The following is a 19,172-nucleotide window of genomic DNA, read 5'->3' on the forward strand; positions in this document are numbered from 1 at the left end:
TGCCAATTTTTGCTTGTATATGTAGGAAACTCCTGTTGTTTTATCGTTTTTCCTTTTGCTTGAGACATGGAAATGGGTGCCTTTCCTCTGGACTCAGTTACCAGTAGAAAAAGAGTAGAAGCACAATGATGGTTGACTCTGCTTCAGGGCAGGGAGCAAGATGGGGGCTGGGCAGCTGGGTGACCTGGAGACAGTGCTCCCCCAACCGAAATGGGACAGTACTTCTCAGCCCCAGCCAGGCTTGAAGCCCTGTGACCGAGAATGGCCAGGTCTTCTGCTCTTTCAGCCAAGCCTAAAATCTTAATTTCTGTGTGAAACTTGCGGGTTTCTGAATTGGCCGCACATTCTAAGTTAAAAGCGACAAATAACGAAAGATTGGAAAGCATTGGGTCAAATCATTGCTTCCTAAATAACACGTCTGCTTGCCCCACGTGGCTCTTGCGCTGTGAGTTTGCAATCCCTGCTTTAAGGCTTGGCTTATTTCTTTGAGTCATGGACAGAAAGAGTAAAAGACTTAACGCTTTGGGAATATGTGGGAAGAGCCCAAGTGGTGACTCAAGAATCCATGTCTCTAGCCTCGCCTCTCTGTCTTGGTTTTCTTTGTGTCCCAGGACAAGGGATTTCTCAGGCCCTCTTTTATTTCTAATCTGTAAAATAGAAGCACAAGCTGGAATCAAGGTGGCTGGGAGAAATATCAATAACCTCAGACAGGCAGATGACCCCACCCTTATGCCAGAAAGTGAAGAAGAACTAAAAAGCCTCTTGATGAAAGTGAAAGAGCAGAGTGAAAATGTTGGCTTAAAGTTCAACATTCAGAAAACTAAGATCATGACATCCGGTCACGTCACTTCATGTCAAATAAATGAGGAAACAGTGGCTGACTTTATATTTCTGGGCTCCAAAATCACTGCAGATGCTGATTGCAGCCATGTCATTAAAAGACACCTACTCCTTGGAAGGAAAGTTATGATGAAGCTAGACAGCATATTAAAAACAGAGACATTACTTTGTCAACAAGGGTCTGTCTAGTCAAGGTTATGGCTTTTGCAGTTGTCATGTGTGAATGCTAGAGTTGAACTATAAAGAAAGCTGAGAGCTGAAGAATTGATGCTTTTGAACTGTGGTGTTGGAGAAGACTCTTGAGAGTCCCTTGGGCTGCAAGGAGATCCAAACAGTCCATGCTAAAGGAGATCAGTCCTGAGTGTTCGTTGGAAGGACTGATGTTGTAGCTGAAACTCCAATATTTTGGCCACCTGATGCGAATGGCTGACTCATTAGAAAAGACCCTGATGCTGGGAAAGATTGGGGGCAAGAGGAGAAGGGGACAACAGAGAATGAGATGGTTTGATGGCATCACCGACTCAATGGACATGAGTTTAGGTGCACTCCGGGAGATGGTGGTGGACAGGGAGGCCTTGAGTGCTGCTGTTAACGTGGTCGCAAAGAGTCAGACAAGACTGAGCGACTGAACTCAACTGAACTGAAAATTGATCAGTTTTAACAAATCCTGTGTAGTGTTCCCTTCCATCCCTCCCATTCTATGTTTCCCAGTACTTACCTATGCTGCCAAGATTGAGCTCTGTATAAATTAGAAATGCACGTGGTTTGGTCCGATGTCATTTTTGAATGTCAGTAACTGAAACACTTTCCAGGCAAGTTCCATTTGTCACTTGTATTCACCTGCAACTTAAGTCTACTGCTAACGCCACCAGGACAGTGTGAGGCAATGTGATTTTTTTTTTTTTTTAATTTCAGCATTGAGCATGTTAAATATTTGTGGTTTTCTGGTCCTGCTCCTTTTTCTGTGAGCATGCTACATCCTGTTTTCTTTCTTTCTTTTTTTTAATGTAGGCATAAATGAAATCTCAGAAGATGTTTATATGACTGTCAAGCCCAGCGATTCCAGGAATACAGAGAAGTCAGATAGTAGCGAAAGTGACCCTATCAGTGATGAGGAGCAGAGGTCCAAGAATGAGCCAGTAGTTGCTGAAGACACAGAGTTGTCTCAGATGGGAAAAGAGCCATCTGCTTTCAAAAAAAAAAAAAAAAGAAAAGAAAAGAAGAAAGTCCAAAGTGGCAAACCCAGTAGAGATAGAAGAGGAGCTGAAAGCGTGTCACCAGCCAGTGAGAAAGGCAAGATCAGTCAAGGAGAAGATGAGCCCCCAGCTTGAGAAGGACTTTTCAGACAAAGCAAAATTCTTTCCTCATCCCACAAAGGATAAGCTGAAGGGAAAAGGTGAGACTGACTCCCCAAGAGTGCATTTGGGCCTGGATTCTGATTCAGAGAGTGGATTGGTCGCAGATATAAGAGAAGACCTTTCTGCACTGGAGAGTCGAAAACCTAGGAAGGAACCCAAAGAAACACCTCCCAAGCAGGAGGGTAAGTGACTGTATCAGTTTCTGCTTTCTTGATTTGGTTTTAGAATGCCACATTGCCATTTATACTATCACATGTCATGTCACCCTCAGACATCATGAAGTGTGCACAACAAAGCTTGGGGTATCTCCAAGTCACCTAGCTAGTTACTGAGCAGGACAAGGACTTGAGCTGGGCCTGCCTACCTTTAACCTTCTTGATACCCAATGTGGTTGATTTTGAGCACAGGAGAAGAAGTCTCTTAGAAAGTAATAGGTGCTTCCAGCAGTAAGGTCATTTTGAACCTAAGCAGTTTCCTTTCGAATATGTTCACTTACATGCCTCAAGTGGTTATCAATGCTAAGACGTTGGACAGGGCTGAAATGGAGAAAAGCGTTCAGTTCAAAGACCTTGATGAGTTTATTCTCCCTTACCTCCCCTCACACTGCCCAGGCATCTCAAAATACATTTTCTTACTAGAGTGTAAGGTTTTCCGGGTGAGCGGCACCAGACTGCTGAGTTCTTCTTCAGGTCTGTAGAAATCCAAGGGGCATTGTATGATGCGCACCAGAGCCTGTTTTCTGCCATATTTGCATTTAGCTGACATGGGCCCAAGGCCTCTCAACCTTGGCGCTATTGACATTTTATGCTGGACAGTTCTTTGTCCTGTTTATTGAAGGATGTTTAGCAGTATCCCTGGTCTTTACCAACTGGATGTCAGTAGCATCTACCCAGTGGAGGACTTCAAAAGTGTCTTGACAAAGCTAAATCTCACCTAGTTGTGAACTGCTGCCTGAGTCTTAGCAGTTCTCCCTTTACTGCTGTTAGGGACTGAACCAGCAGTGGCTTCATTCAAACTTGAGACACCCCAGGCATGTTGGAAGACCCTACAGTGGAACATCAGTCCAGTTCAGTTCAGTTGCTCATTCGTGTCTGACTGTTTGTGACCCCATGAATTGCAGCACGCCAGGCCTCTCTGTCCATCACTAACTCCCGGAGTCTACCCAAACCCATGTCCATCGAATCGGTTATGCCATCCATCCATCTGACCCTCTGTCATCCCCTTCTCCTCCCGCCCCCAATCCTACCCAGCATTAGGGTCTTTTCCAATGAGTCAACACTTCGCATGAGGTGGCCAAAGTATTGGAGTTTCAGCTACAACATCGACCTTCCAATGAACACCCAGGATTCATCTCTTTTAGGATGGATTGATTGGATCTCCTGTAGTCCAAGGGACTCTCAAGAGTCTTTTCCAACACCATAGTTCAAAAGCATCAATTCTTCGGCGCTCAGCTTTCTTCACCGTCCAACACTCACATCCATACATGACCACTGGAAAAACCATAGCCTTGACTAGACGGACTTTTGTTGGCAAAGTAATGTCTCTGCTTTAAAATATGCTATCTAGGTTGGCCATAACCTTCCTTCCAAGGAGTAAGCGTCTTTTAATTTCATGGCCGCAATCACCAGCAGCAGTGATTTTGGAGCCCAAAAAATAAAGTCTGACACTCTTTCCACTGTTTCCCCATTAATTTCCCATGAAGTGATGGGACCAGATGCCATGATCTTAGTTTTCTGAACGTTGAGCCTTAAGCAAACTTTTTCACTGTCCTCTTTCAAATTCATCAAGAGGCTCTTTAGTTCTTCTTTACTTTCTGCCATAAGGGTGGTGTCATCCACATATCTGAGTTTACTGATATTTCTCCCAGCAATCTTGATTCCAGCTTGTGTTTCTTCCAGCCCAGCGTTTCTCATGATGTACACTGCAGAGAAGTTAAATAAGCAGGGGGACAATATACAGCCTTGACGTACTCCTTTTCCTATTTGGAACCAGTCTGTTGTTCCATGTCCAGTTCTAACTGTTGCTTCCTGACCTGCATACAGGTTTTCTCAAGAGACAGGTCAGATGGTCTGGTATTCCCATCTCTTGAAGAATTTTCCACAGTTTATTGTGATCCACACAGTCAGAGGCTTTGGCATAGTCAATAAAGCAGAAATAGATGTTTTTCTGGAACCCTCTTGCTTTTTCGATGATCCAGCGGATATTGGCAATTTGATCTCTGGTTCCTCTGCCTTTTCTAAAACCAGCTTGAACATCTGGAAGTTCACAGTTCACGTATTGCTGAAGCCTGGCTTGGGAATTTTGAGCATTATATTACTAGCCTGTGAGATGAGTGCAATTGTGCGGTAGTTTGAGCATTATTTGCCATTGCCTTTCTTTGGGATTGAAACGAAAACTGACCTCCTCCAGTCCTGTGGCCACTGCTGAGTTTTCCAAATTTTCTGGCATATCGAGTGCAGAGCTTTCACAGCATCACCTTTGAGGATTTGAAATAGCTCAACTGAAATTCCATCACCTCCAATAGCTTTGTTCATAGTGATGCTTTCTAAGGCCCACTTGATTTCACATTCCAGGATGTCTGGCTCTGGGTGAGTGATCACACCATCATGATTATCTGGGTCGTGAAGATCTTTTTTGTACAGTTCTTCTGTGTATTCTTGCCACCTCTTCTTAATATCTTCTGCTTCTGTTAGATCCATACCAGTGGAACATAGGAATGATTTAAAAGATATTTGGCCCGTTGGTGAAGCAGTCAGTGAATTTCTCCGCTGGCTTGGCAAGTGGCTGTTGATATGCCCAAGAAAGATAAGAATTAATTAAGAGCCCAGGAGAAACATGGCCTAAGAACAAGTTGGAGATTGTAGCCATAAAACCTCTTGTACTTTGTGAGTTACATACACGGATAGCCAGTTTTAATTATGTAGCTCAGTGGTAAAGAATCTGCTTGCCAATGCAGGAGACGCAAATTTGATCCTTGGATTGGGAAAATCCCCAGAAGGCAGTGACAACCTACTCCAGTAGTCTTCCCTGGAGAATTACATGGACAGAGGAGTCTGGTGGTCTATATAGTCCATGGGATCACAAAAGAGCTGGACACGACTTAGTGACAAAACAGACAACGGGCAGCTTCTGATAGGACCCATCTTCTCAGTTCTGTGTGCCCTGGGGTTTTCTTAGTCTCACTGCTTAAAGCAGGAGGGGGGATGGATTTTGAGCTTTTATCCTCTGTGTTTGTATCATTGTGAACTGTTGCTGAACCACAGTTCCTGGAATTCATTGAAAGAGGATGGAATATCTCTCAGTGATGCAGGGTAGGATGATAGAGAGCAGTTGAGTCGGTCAGGAAGGATGGATCACCACCTCATCCCTTAAAATTATGAGTGGCATCTGAAACATCCAATTCTGTGTGGACTGCGGTTTGAGGGACCACTTCTGATGCTGCAGAAAGCAACAGGAGTAGCATTTTTTCCATGAAGTTTGTGGAATTGTTGGGTCCCAGATGGCAGTGTTCCTATGAGTGATAGATTTAAACTATTCCTTTCTTTCTGAAGTCGACTGTTTGTTTAGTTGTGGATTTTTTCACTGCTTCCAGAAAGGATTTCAGATATACTGATAAAATGGAAATCAAGACACCGAGAAAAATGAATATGAAATAGTGAGAGATGTAGGGAAATTTTACATACAGAAATAACTATGTCAGCCTTCAGAATTAGCAAAGTCACTCTTCCCTTTTGGCCCTGAGCTTCCTGCAGTTGAAATGAAAAGGGAAAAAACATATGAGTGCTTTAAAAGAGCTCATCCCCCCCCCCCCAAATACAAGGCACTCCAGGTGATAAAATGAAGCTGAGCTGTTCCTCTCACTGGTGTCGGAAGGAAGTTTCTCTAGGATCCTCTGAACGTGGTGGGAATTTTATGTAGAGGATGATTCTGAAACAATAGGTCAGTTAGAGGAACTTCACAGAAGTTGAAATCCAGAGCCACCGGAGGATGATTTCGGTCTTGAAGAATTGGCTTCATGTCAGACTCTGCAGTTGAGCATCTTTTCAAAGGTGTGATTTCACTTATGTGTTTATTAAGTGACTGGTGCTTTGAAGAGTGCTTGGTGACCTCCAAGTGATCTTCAGTTAGAAGTGCAGCTTATACAGAGAAACTGAATCCTCAGATCGAAAGATGGCTTTTCTAGCTAGAGATGCCAGAGCAGAGGCTAATGGAGCTCGCTTCAGGACCTTGACTCCACTTACATGTGTCATATCAGTCGTTTCCAGCCTTCTCTGAAAAAGTCCTTTTTTAATGTACAAGACAGTAAGCCTAGTCTGATATAAGTAGGCTAGTTGGGTGGGTCGCTTTTGAAGTGTTGACATTTAAGAAAGTCACTTCTTTTTGAGACTGCAGGTGAGTATATACTCCAAAATTTTTAGGACAAATGGAATTTTCCATGGCCTTTCCTCTTCCTCCCCACCGTCCCAGTAAATCTTCCATATCCTTTAGAAATTAAAGCGTTTTAGTGACTAAATGAAAACTCCCCCAAAGTGTGTCAAGCCTGGAAAGTTTTCAGATTGCATACTCCTGCTTTGTTGTTGTTGTTTGTTTGTTTGTTATTTTAATTTGAAAAAGAGCCCGAATGGGACTCTTTCAGAGAAGTTACCACTCTACAAAGCCAGTTGTTTGCTTTTGCAAGATGAGAGAGAGAAAGGGCCTTTTTGTGGTTGCCCTTTGCCCAAGAAGGTATCAGACTAGCTTATCCACAAGGACAGTATATTTCTTAACCACATGGCAGAAAAGAGAGGCACTAACGTTGCTTTTGCAAGTTAGAAGCCTTGCCTGTGGGATCTCTGCCTTTTAAAAGGGGCAAGCTCAAAGCCACTTCTGCCCCTGCAAGGGGAAGGGGCAGAGGCTGTGACCGATATCTGAAAGGTTGTCCTGGGAACGGGTGGGGGCATCCTCACTCTAGGTAGAGATCTTCTCTCAGTCCCACCCTGTGTTCTGGCACAGGACTTGGGCTGAATTCTTCCCCGGAGGAGCAAGAGGGCCAGTCAGTTGTGTAACCACCAAGACCCCCTCCCCCCTCGGGTGGAAAAGTCAGCCTGTCAGCACTCTTCTCCTTTCACACTCCTTGGTTTTCCCAGAACAACAGTTAACTGAAAATTTCCCCTAGAATAATCAAGAACTCACGTCTTTTCTGGGTGACAGAAATCTAAAAATGACAGGCATGGAGTCATGCAGTGGAAGCATGCTGAGCCCCCCAAAAAAGGTGTTGTCATTAAGGGCTTGCTTGGTGTCTCAGATAATAAAGAATCTGCATGCTATCCTGGAGGCCCAGGTTTCTTTCCCTGGGTTGGTTAGATACCCTGGGGAAAGAAATAACAACCCACTCCAGTATTCTTGCCTGGGAAATCCCATGGACAGAGGAGCCTGGAGGGCTACAGTCCATGAGGTTGCAAAAGAGTTGGACACGATGGAGCGAACTCACTTTCAGTCCTTATTAAACCTAGTTTTATGTCCAGGCACATCGTCTGAGACCAAGGATGCTGACTTGCATCCGTGTTTTTTTGTGTGAACCCGAGGGAATCCTCTCTGGAGATGGATGTTCATCTGTCCAGTGCCTGGGGCCCCTGCAGTCGTAACGGACCCCTTCGCTTACAGATGAACACTCCTGTGGTCACCCCCGGGCCAGCCCTTCTCACTGCCTGACCTCACCCTCCAAAATTCTGCCTATTCCTGGGCATGTCTTGGCTAAAACTGTTCTCTTCCAAATTTTCCCTGCTGTCTGTTGAAATCCTGCCCTCCACTCTCATAGCTCATTTTCTCCCAGTAGATGCACTCCAAAAGGCAGCATTTTTCAAACTCAGCCACTCGTAGTCATTATTTTTGTCATTCCCAAAACCTGCTTGTTCACTTATTGCCCTAGTATATATTTTTTATCTGAAGCAGCAGCTGTTTAAAAAAAAATGAACTCAATTTGGAACTGAAACTTAACTAGCACACAGTAGGGAAAACAGTATTTTGTGCTGTGCATAAAAGATGCAAAATGGAGAACTACAGTCAAAACGAAAGCAAGGCTTCTAAAGTCTCCATAAATACCATTGTGCTGGGGATGGTTCTGTCCTTGGTGTGGAGTTCCCTTGAGTGGTAGGTGTCAAGACTGCCAGGACCACACTGAGACTCTTCGGGAAGGAATTAGAAGAGATGAAAGGGAATACTCTTCATTCTGGGTGGTTCATTGGTATTCAGTGCTTTGGCCACTGGGAGGCTGTCTGGTTCCTTGGGGTACATGCTCTGTAGGTTTTCTGTCCAAGCAAAGGATTCCTGTTAATGACCAGAGGGACTTTGGCTAAGTCTTTCTCAAAGTGCTTACTGAACTCTAACTGTGAAACAAGGTACTTGCAGCGATTCTGTTCAGCCAGTGGGTCATCGACTAACAGGTGGGCAACTCCAGGCCAAGGGGTGGGTCATGTTGGCCTCAGTCCCTCAGAGGCCTTGACAAGTTTCTCAAATGTGAGCAAGCCCACATTTGAGTAACCCAAGGAGTCTGATATTTGAAGTTGCACATGCTGAAGAAGTGGCCTAAGCATATAAAGCAAGAATATGCCCATTCATGGGGAGGCCCTTGGCATGACAGCCTGGGATGGTCACCTAGAACTCACTGACGTGGAGACCCTGCAGGTCAGCCTGAGTCCCGTCTACTTTCTGTTTTGTTTTTTCATGTGTTGGCTTCCGTCGTAGGTGAAGCTCCATCATCCACAACAGTGGGCAGCCAGTCTCCCCCCGAAATGCTGGTCCTCACCCACTCATCCTCCCAAACTTCCACGGCTGGGGTCACGGCCGCCAACGGCACCGTCTGCACAGTCACGGCCCAGCAACCACCACCACCAGCAGCAGCAGCAGCAGCATGAGAAACCCAGTGAAAAAGCAGAGGCCAGTTTTACCAAAGGAGACTGCCCTGGCCATGCAGCAGGTTGTGTGGAACTCATCAAGTAAGTTTCAAACGTCCTCCCAAAAGAGGCACATGCAGAAGATGCAGCACCAGCAGAAGCAGCAGCAAAGATAGCAGCAGCAGCCTCAGTCTTCCAAGAGGACGACATATCAGAACAGACAGGCTGTGAAATATACCGAGCCTCCCTACTCTGCACTCCATGGCACCAGCTCTTCTTTTGCCACATGGACAGGAGAAAAATAGTCCTTGTTTTATTTGTTTACTTCCCCTTGGTTGCCTGGCCACTGTATCCTAGAGGTCTGACACGTTCCATCTGGCATTATTTTAAAAAATTAATTTGCAGCTTGCTGTTTTACTTTTCTTTTTTCTTTTCTCATTTTACAAACAGTGCATACATGTCTTCTTAGAACGAAGTGAAATGGATGCCTAGACACACAAAAATCTACAGTCTTGATTGAATGCATATTTCATTCTCCACCCTTTCTCAGAGGTATTGTTAACCATAAGGTCTTTTTCTAATTCACGTATGCATATGTATTTTTCTGTAAGTTGGCTTAAAGCTCAACATTCAGAAAACTAAGATCATGCCATCTGCTGGCATCACTTCTTGGCAAATGGATGGGGAAAGAGTGGAAACAGTGGCTGACTTAAATTTTCTGGGCTCCAAAATCACTGCAGATGCTGTTTGCAGACATGAAATTAAAAGATGCTTACTCCTTTTTGAGTTTATTTTTGTGTATGGTGTTAGGAAGTGTTCTAGTTTCATTCTTTTACAAGTGGTTGACCAGCTTTCCCAGCACCTTGAAAGGAAAGTTATGACCAAGCTTGACAGCATATTAAAAAACAGAGACATCACTTTGTCAACAGAGGTCAGTCTAGTTAAGGCTATGGTTTCTTCAGTGGGCGTGTGTGGATGTGAGAATTGGGATAACCAGAGGGCTGAGAACAGAAGAATTTAAGCTTTTGAGCTGTCGTGTTGGAGAAGACACTTAAGTGGCCCTTGGACTGCAGGAGATCCGACCAGCCCATGCTAAAGAGATCAGTCCTGGGCGTACATTGGAAGGACTGATGCTGAAGCTGAAAGTCCAATACTTTGGCCACTGGATGCAAAGAGCTGACTCATTTGCAAAGACCCCGGTGCTGGGAAGGATTGAAGGCAGGAGAAGAAGGGGACGGCAGAGGATGAGATGGTTGGATGGCATCACCGACTCAAAGAACATGGGTTTGGGTGGACTTCGGGAGTTGGTGATGGACAGGGAGGACTGGCGTGCTGCAGTTCACGGAGTCGCAGAGCGCTGGACATGACAGAGGGGCTGAATGGAACTGAAGTGTCTTATGTGTGAACCTTCAAGTTGGGAATTTTGAAAGACGTGAATGTTTGCATGTTTAATCCTGTAAGTTAGTTCACCTCCCTGGCGTACATTGTCACCCGCACACATCCTCTACAAGTCGTTGTGCTTTGTGTGCTTTACTGTACAGAGTGCAGTATTACAGTATCTTTATTTCAAGCCCAGGATGTCCATAAGCAAGCATAAAAGCAGCAGTGATGTACCTGGTATTGTACTATCTAGCTGATTGTGTTAGTTGGTTGCTTAGGCTAACTTTGTTGGACTTCTACAAAGAAATTGGACTTAGGAACATGCTCTAGGAATGGAACTTGTTCATAAGTAGGTCACTCACTGTACTATTTATTTTGAAAATCTGGTCTTTTTGACTTTAAATGGCTTTTACTGGAGCATCTCTTAGAAAAGATGGACCACTGGTATTTGTTTTTTATTTGTTTGTTTGTTTTTTTAAGCAGAATTTCTCATGAATTTGAATTAACCAACTGACAACCATCTGGGGGAGGCGAGCAGAGACCAGGCTTCCCGCTCTTTGACTCAACACATGACATTAACCCTATCGTGATAGCTGGAGCTTCCAAGCCCTATTGACAGCAAACGCCCAGATGCACTTTATAAGTCTTTCTGTCTCCATACAGATCCACAGGCTGAGGATTGAGATACAAAGGGGAAACCAGAATTGAAAGAGACACGTATACCCCAGTGTTCGTTGCAGCCCTGTTCATAATAGCCAGGATATGGAAGCAATCTAGATGTCAATGAGTAGACAAATGGATAGGAAAGCTGTGGTACATATACACAATGGAATATTACTCAGCCATTAAAAAGAATACATTTACCTCAAGATTGCTTTGGCTATTCGAGGTTTCTTATATTTCCATACAAATTGTGAGATGATTTGTTCTAGTTCTGTGAACAATACCATTGGTAGCTTGATAGGGATTGCATTGAATCTATAGATTGCTTTGGGTAGTATACTCATTTTCACTATATTAATTCTTCCAATCCATGACCACGGTATATTTCTCCATCTGTTTGTGTCCTCTTTGATTTCTTTCATCAGTGTTTTATAGTTTTCTATATATATAAGTCTTTTGTTTCTTTAGGTAGATATATTCCTAAGTATTTTATTCTTTTTGTTGCAATGGTGAATGGTATTGTTTCCTTAATTTCTCTTTCTGTTTTCTCATTATTGGAGTATAGGAATGCAAAGGATTTCTGTGTGTTAATTTTATATCCTGCAACTTTACTATATTCATTGATTAACTCTAGTAATTTTCTAGTAGAGTCTTTAGGGTTTTCTATGTAGAGGATCATGTCATCTGCAAACAGTGAGAGTTTTACTTCTTCTTTTCCTATCTGTATTCCTTTTATTTCTTTTCCTGCTCTGATTGCTGTGGCCAAAACTTCCAAAACTATGTTGAATAGTAGTGGTGAAAGTGGGCATCCTTGCCTTGTTCCTGACTTTAGGGGAAATGCTTTCAGTTTTTCACCATTGAGGATAATGTTTGCTTAATGGAACTGGAGGAATCAACCTGCCTGACTTCAGGCTCTACTACAAAGCCACAGTCATCACGACAGTATGGTACTGGCACAAAGATAGAAATATAGATCAATGGAACAAAATAGAAAGCCCAGAGATAAACCCACGCACATATGGACACCTTATCTTCGACAAAGGAGGCAAGAATATACAATGGAGAAAAGACAATCTCTTTAACAAGTGGTGCTGGGAAAACTGGTCAACCACTTGTAAAAGAATGAAACTAGAACACTTCCTAACACCGTACACAAAAATAAACTCAAAATGGATTAAAGATCTAAACGTAAGACCAGAAACTATCAAACTCCTAGAGGAAAACATAGGCAAAACACTCTCCGACATAAATCACAGCAGGATCCTCCATGAACCACCTCCCAGAATATTGGAAATAAAAGCAAAAATAAACAAATGGGACCTAATTAAAATGAAAAGCTTTTGCACAACAAAGGAAACTATAAGCAAGGTGAAAAGACAGCCTTCAGAATGGGAGAAAATAATAGCAAACGAAGCAACAGACAAACAATTAATCTCAAAAATATACAAGCAACGTCTGCAGCTGAATTCCAGAAAAATAAACGACCCAATCAAAAAATGGGCCAAAGAACTAACAGACATTTCTCCAAAGAAGACATACAGATGGCTAACAAACACATGAAAAGATGCTCAACATTACTCACTATTAGAGAAATGCAAATCAAGACCACAATGAGGTATCATTTCACATCAGTCAGAATGGCTGCTATCCAAAAGTCTAAAAGCAATAAATGCTGGAGAGGGTGTGGAGAAAAGGGAACCCTCTTGCACTGTTGGTGGGAATGCAAACTAGTACAGCAACTATGGAGAACAGTGTGGAGATTCCTTAAAAAACTGGGAATAGAACTGCCATATGACCCAGCAATCCCACTGCTGGGAATATACACCGAGGAAACCAGAATTGAAAGAGACGCGTGTACCCCAATGGTCATCGCAGCACTGTTTACAATAGCCAGGACATGGAAGCAACCTCGATGTCCATCAGCAGACGAATGGATAAGGAAGCTGTGGTACATATACACAATGGAATATTACTCGGCCATTTAAAAAAATACATTTGAATCGGTTCTACTGAGATGGATGAAACTGGAGCCCATTATACAGAGTGAAGTAAGCCAGAAAGAAAAACAACAATACAGTATACTAATGCATATATATGGAATTTGAAAGATGGTAACGATAACCCTATATGTGAGACAGAATAAGAGACACAGATGCATAGAACAATTTTATGGACTCTGAGGGAGAAGGTGAGGGTGGGACGTTCTGGGAGAATAACATTGAAACATGTATATTATCATATGTGAAACAGAACACCATTCCATGTTCGATGCATGAGACAAGGGCTCAGGGCCGGGGCAATGGGATGACCCAGAGGGATGGGATGGGGAGGGAGGTGGGTGGGGGGTCCAAGAAGGGGAACACATGTAAACCCATGGCTGATTCATGTCAATGTATGGCAAAAACTATTACAATATTGTAAAGTAATTAGCCCCCAACTAAAATAAATAAATTTATAAAACAACAACAACAACAACAAAAACATTTAAATCAGGTCTAATGAGCTCGATGAAACTGGAGCCTATTATACAGAGTAAAGTAAGCCATAAATAAAAACACAAATACAGCATATAGATATATATATGATTCAGAAAGATGGTAATGATAACCCTAAATGCGAGACAGACAGGGAAAGAGACACAAAGGTATAGAACAGCATTTTAGACTCTTTGGGAGAGGGAAAGTGTGGGATGATTTGGGAGAATGGAATTGAAACATGTATATCATCGCATGCAAAATGAATCACCAGTCCATTTTTGATGCATGAGACAGGGTGCTCGGGGCTGGTGCACTGGGATGACCCAGAGGGATGGGATGGGAAGTGAGGTGTGGGGTGGGTTCAGGATGAGGAACACATGTACACCCGTGGCAGATTCATCTCTATGTATGTCAAAACCACTACATATTGGAAAGTTATTAGCCTCCAAATAAAATAAATAAATTTATATTTAAAAAAATTAAAAAATATAATAATGGAGAATTTGAATGAGGAATAAATATATAACTGCATGGGAGGGGGTTATCCAGTGGCTGCACCAAAAGGAGCTCTTGGACATGAAATACAACTTGGGTAAGTGCTGCTGACCTGGCCTCCACTGACAAAGGTTTGGATAGGAACTTCTTGGCATGTCTAGAGTTAGGCCCAAATGTGCACTCAGTCAAAAGTAGTCCAGACCGCCTTACCAATCTTAGGGAGAACACAGCATCTTAGGGAGTCTAACCTGGAGAAACCAGGTATGAAGCAGGAGCTGGCAGAAACCCGTTTTCCTTTCTTCCAAATACCAACATCAGCAACAAATTCATGACAACAACTGTGGTGGCTTCTCCTGCTTGTGAGCTCTGACCTGTTGTAAAACAGAGAAATCTCAGTAGCCTGAGCAGTTTGATCATTGTCCTGTCAGCCCAATGATCAGTCCTGATGCCCTGTCTGGAAGATTAGATCTGCTGCCACTAAACACATCAGAAAAGAAATATATCCAAGTTGTAGCCCCAGCTCTGCTCATCTTAGCTGTGTGCCTCAGTTTCCTCATCTGTGAAATGGGTATTATAGGAGTATACACTCCTTAAGGTTGGAGTAAGGATTAAAAGAGTTCACATTTATAAAGTGTTTACAACAGTGCCTACAGATCATAGGTACTCTGTATTTGATAGAGAAAAAAGCTTATACAAATGATAAATTTCAAAGTGAATTGAGTGGACATTTTTCAGAGGTTTTATGTGAGTACTTCCTACAGAGTCACCTCAGGGCCCCATTTTCAGTATCCTCAGGACCTGACGTTCATGATCATGCTTACATTCGTGGTCAGCGTGGTGGATGCCCATTTTACAGATGAAGACATTGGAGCTCAGGGAAGCTGGGTGATTCTCTGCACGGGCTCATATGACCAGGGCATCCCCGACCCAAGGTTTCACACCTGTTAGGATTCACCTTCTGACCTGGTGTGAATGAACCCATGGCTTGGGATGGGCGATGAAGTCAGTGTCCTCTCCCCTCCCCTCCTCTTGCAGAGTTGAAAAAGGCAGAGATGCGGCAGAGCCTAGAGCAGGAGCAGGGCCAGCTCATTGCTGAGGTGAAGAAGCAACTGGAGCTGGAGAAGCAGCAGGCAGCGGCCGAGACCAAGAGGAAGCTGTGTTGTACCAACTGCAAGAAGGAGGATGTTTTCTACTGCTGTGGAATACCAGCTACTCTGACTACCCCTGCCAGAAGGCCCACTGGCCCGAGCACATGAAGTCTTGCACCCAGTCAGGTGGGACTAAGAGTGTCCCCTGGACCCGACTGTGGTGGACGGGTCCTTGGCTCCTCCTGGATCACAAGGCGCTTGCCACGCTCACTCACCACAGATGACTCCTACATACACGAGAGTAGCAGGCAGACACATAGCCAAGTCTCCAGGCACCATTGTCTCCACCCTCCAGTTTACTTGGATGCATTCACTTGTGTGAATGGAGCTTGTAATGACAGCCCAGATGACGTTAGCTTCATGTGGTTTGCTGTGGTTCCCTGCTTGGGGCAATATTTGTCTCTGCCCCAAGCAATGTGGTCATCCCTGGTAGCTAAGGTGGTAAAGAAACTGCCTGCAATGCAGGAGACCTGGATTTGATCCCTGGGTCGAGAACATCCCTTGAAGAACGAAATGGCAACACACTCCAGTATTCTTGCCTGGAGAAGGCCACAGACAGAGGAGTCTGGCAGGCTACATTTCATGGGGTTGCAAAGCGTCGGAAATGTGAGTGACTGACTAAGCAGACACACACACACACACACACAAATCAAACACATCTTCTACCCCATTCTGCAATGCACAATGTACAATATACTAGACAGCCCCCACCATGGAGCCCATCTTGGACTCAAGGCTATAACAATCACTAGTGCTTATGTGAAGGACAAAGTGCTGCTTTGGAACTAATCTGCCTTTTAAATCTCTTTCCAAAACACAGCAAGCAGATCCCAGGCCAAGAAACTCTAGCTGGCGACACCACCTAGTAAGACGTGATTAATAATATGTATTAGTAATATTTTATACTTAGTGCTCATTTATGGCCAATACTAGAGTTCTGTGTTTAGAAGAAGTCTCCACTTCAAAGAATATATTTAAACACAAATAACATAAATAATGTGACCAGGAAATGTGTCAGTGGATTGCTAAATTTTTCAAGGGTGGTAGATAAATGACCCAAGTTTGAGACGCTTAGGCAGGGGTTCGTAAGCTTTTTTTAAGAAGGTCTAGAGAATAAACGTTTTAGGATTTGTGGTCCATGTGGTCTGTGAAAACCTTTCAACTATGCTGTAACAGGGTGATAGCAAGTGCATGGGGGTGCACACTCGTCTAAAATAGGAAATTATGAAATTGGAACAGTCGTACTATTTGCTTCACGAACATGCTTATATCTCCAGAATGATTTAATAAAACTGATGGTGACTGCAGCCATGAAATTAAAAGACACTTACTCTTTGGAAGGAAGGTTATGGTCAACCTAGATAGCATATTTAAAAGCAGAGACATTACTTTGCCAACAAAAGTCCGTCTAATCAAGGCTATGGTTTTTGCAGTGGTCATGTATGGATGTGAGAGTTGGACGGTGAAGAAAGCTGAGTGCCACAGAATTGATGCTTTTGAACTGTGGTGTTGGAGAAGACTCTTGAGAGTCCCTTGGACTGCAAGGAGATCCAATCAATCCATCCTAAAAGAGATCAATCCTGGGTGTTCATTGGAAGGTCTGATGTTGTAGCTGAAACTCCAATACTTTGGCCACCTCATGCGAAGGGTTGACTCATTGGAAAAGACCCTAATGCTGGGTAGGATTGGGGGCGGGAAGAGAAGGGGACGACAGAGGATGAGATGGTTGTATGGCATCACCTACTCGATAAACATGGGTTTGGGTGGACTCCGGGAGTTGGTGATGGACAGGGAGGCCTGGCGTGCTGCAATTCATGGGGTCGCAGAGAGTCAGACACGAATGAGCGACTTTCAGTTCAGTCAATCTGTCATGTCCCACTCTTTGCGACCCCTAGAACGGCACCACACCAGGCCTCCCTGTCGTTCAGCAACTCCCAGAGTTTACCCAAACTCTGCTGGATGGCGGTGATGCCATCCTCATCTCCTGTTGTCCCCTTCTCCTCCTGCTCCCAGTTATTCCAGCGTTAGAGTCTTTTCTGGTGAGTCAACCGTTAGTATCAGGTGGCCAAGGAACTGGAGTTTCAGCTACAACATCAATAATTTCATTGAACACCCAGGGCTGATTTTTAGGATGGACTGGTTGGATCTCCTTGCAGTCGAAGGGACTCTCAAGAGTCTTCTGCAGCACTACAGTTCTAAAGCATCAATTCTTTGGGGCTCAGGTTTCTTCACAGTCCAACTCTCCCATTCATTCATGACTACTGGAAAAACCATAGCCTTGACTAGATGGACTTTGGTTGGCAAAGTAATGTCTCTGCTTTTTAATATGCTGTCTAGGTTGGTCCTAAATTTCCTTCCAAGGAATAAGTGTCTTTTAATTTCATGGCTGCAATCACCATCTTCAGTAATTTTGGAGCTCCACAAAAAAAAAAAAAGTCTGACACTCTTTCCCCATCCATTTCCTATGAAGTGATGGGACCAGTTGCCGTGATCTTAATTTTCTGAACGTTGAGCTTTCAGTCAACCATTTCACTCTTCTCCCTCACTCTTAAAAATGAACATATCTTCAAACACAGTCTGGAATTCCTGTGTCTGGGAAGGCTTCGATCCAGCTATTCAGGGACCACACTGTAACCTGGGTGGAGCTGGTTGGCATGTCTTAACACATGGTGGTTTGCACAGAGCAGGGTTCCCCGCAGTCCTGGGAACTACTATGCTCGGCGTATATGTGACTTCTGTCCCCCTCTGCACTCAACTACCACCCCTGAGCAGGAAGTAGACCCCGATGTGAACACGGAAACACTAAAAAAGTTATCCCAGGGCACTTCCTCCGAAACTCAGGCAGCCCCCCTGTAAACCAGCGCCTTGAAAGTGAAGGGGACGCCAGCTGAGAAATGCAAGGACAGTGGCTCGGTGAGTATTCATCGCACACACCTAGGGCCAAACAGAATCTCAGAGCAGCCCCCTCCCAATACCATGATGATTCCCGTGATGTGGGAAGTTGTCTGTCTTCAGGCTGCATGTAGAGGGCAAGTGTTGTCTAGTAGAACCTTCTGTGATGATGGGAATGTTCTACATCCCCTCTGCCCATTGTGAAAACCTGTGACCAGCCTCATATGGTACTTGAACAATGAACACTTGAACTGGGGCTAGTGTGACCAAAACCTGGATTTCAGGTTAATTTAATGATAATGAATGTAGATACAATAGCCATGGGTGGCTGGTGATTGCCATATTGGACACAGACATCAAATTTCTGATTTGCCAGGGGGTGCCATATTGATTGCATGCAGATGTTATTTTACAGGACACGTTGGTCATTTTTTACATTTGTAGTCATTATGATTTTAATCCGTGTGTATCAGGGAAAAACATCAATTCATCCCAGAAGTCAAACCTCTTTTACTTTATTGATATCATTGCCTAGGAAGAAGTTATTGTGGAATAAAAGTGAATTGATATAATACGATTTAGTATATAGGTAGCCTTCTCTATCCATGGATTTCTCATGTGTACATGCAAACAACCAAAATTCCACCTCTGTTTGGTTGAATACATGAATGTGGAACCGTTGGATACAAAGGCACAGTTGTATTCATCCTTCTAGGCCATTTTATATAAGGAACTTGCACGTCCTTGGATTTTAGTATCCTTGGGGGGTCCTGGAACCATTCCACCTTGGGTACTAGGGGATGGCTGTACATCCTTTGGGGATAGGATAGAAATCCAGAGAGTAGAATAGGTCAGAGGGGGGGGAGTTGACAAACAGTGTTCTTGAAGCTGAGGCTCTAGCATTGAGTAAGGGGCCTCCCTAGTTCTGTGTCCAGGGAGATGGAGCAGAAAAGGGCACAGGGCTTAGGCCGTACTGACTGGCCTGGCCTTCCCTCCCTGAGCATGCCAGGCAGAGGGAGTTAAGGTGTTGTCAGGGCCATGATGAGC

The 19,172-nt window shown here is 43.9% G+C and overlaps 1 pseudogene; it reads left to right on the plus strand.

The window, feature by feature from the left end:
• Positions 1-1,880: 1,880 nt before the first annotated feature.
• LOC145537740 (MYND-type zinc finger-containing chromatin reader ZMYND8-like) lies at positions 1,881-18,681 on the plus strand (annotated as a pseudogene).
• Positions 18,682-19,172: the final 491 nt, after the last annotated feature.

The sequence above is a fragment of the Giraffa tippelskirchi genome, chromosome Y (assembly GCF_054371585.1).
Source record: "Giraffa tippelskirchi isolate mGirTip1 chromosome Y, T2T-mGirTip1v1.2.pri, whole genome shotgun sequence".
In the NCBI taxonomy this organism is placed as follows: domain Eukaryota; kingdom Metazoa; phylum Chordata; class Mammalia; order Artiodactyla; family Giraffidae; genus Giraffa; species Giraffa tippelskirchi.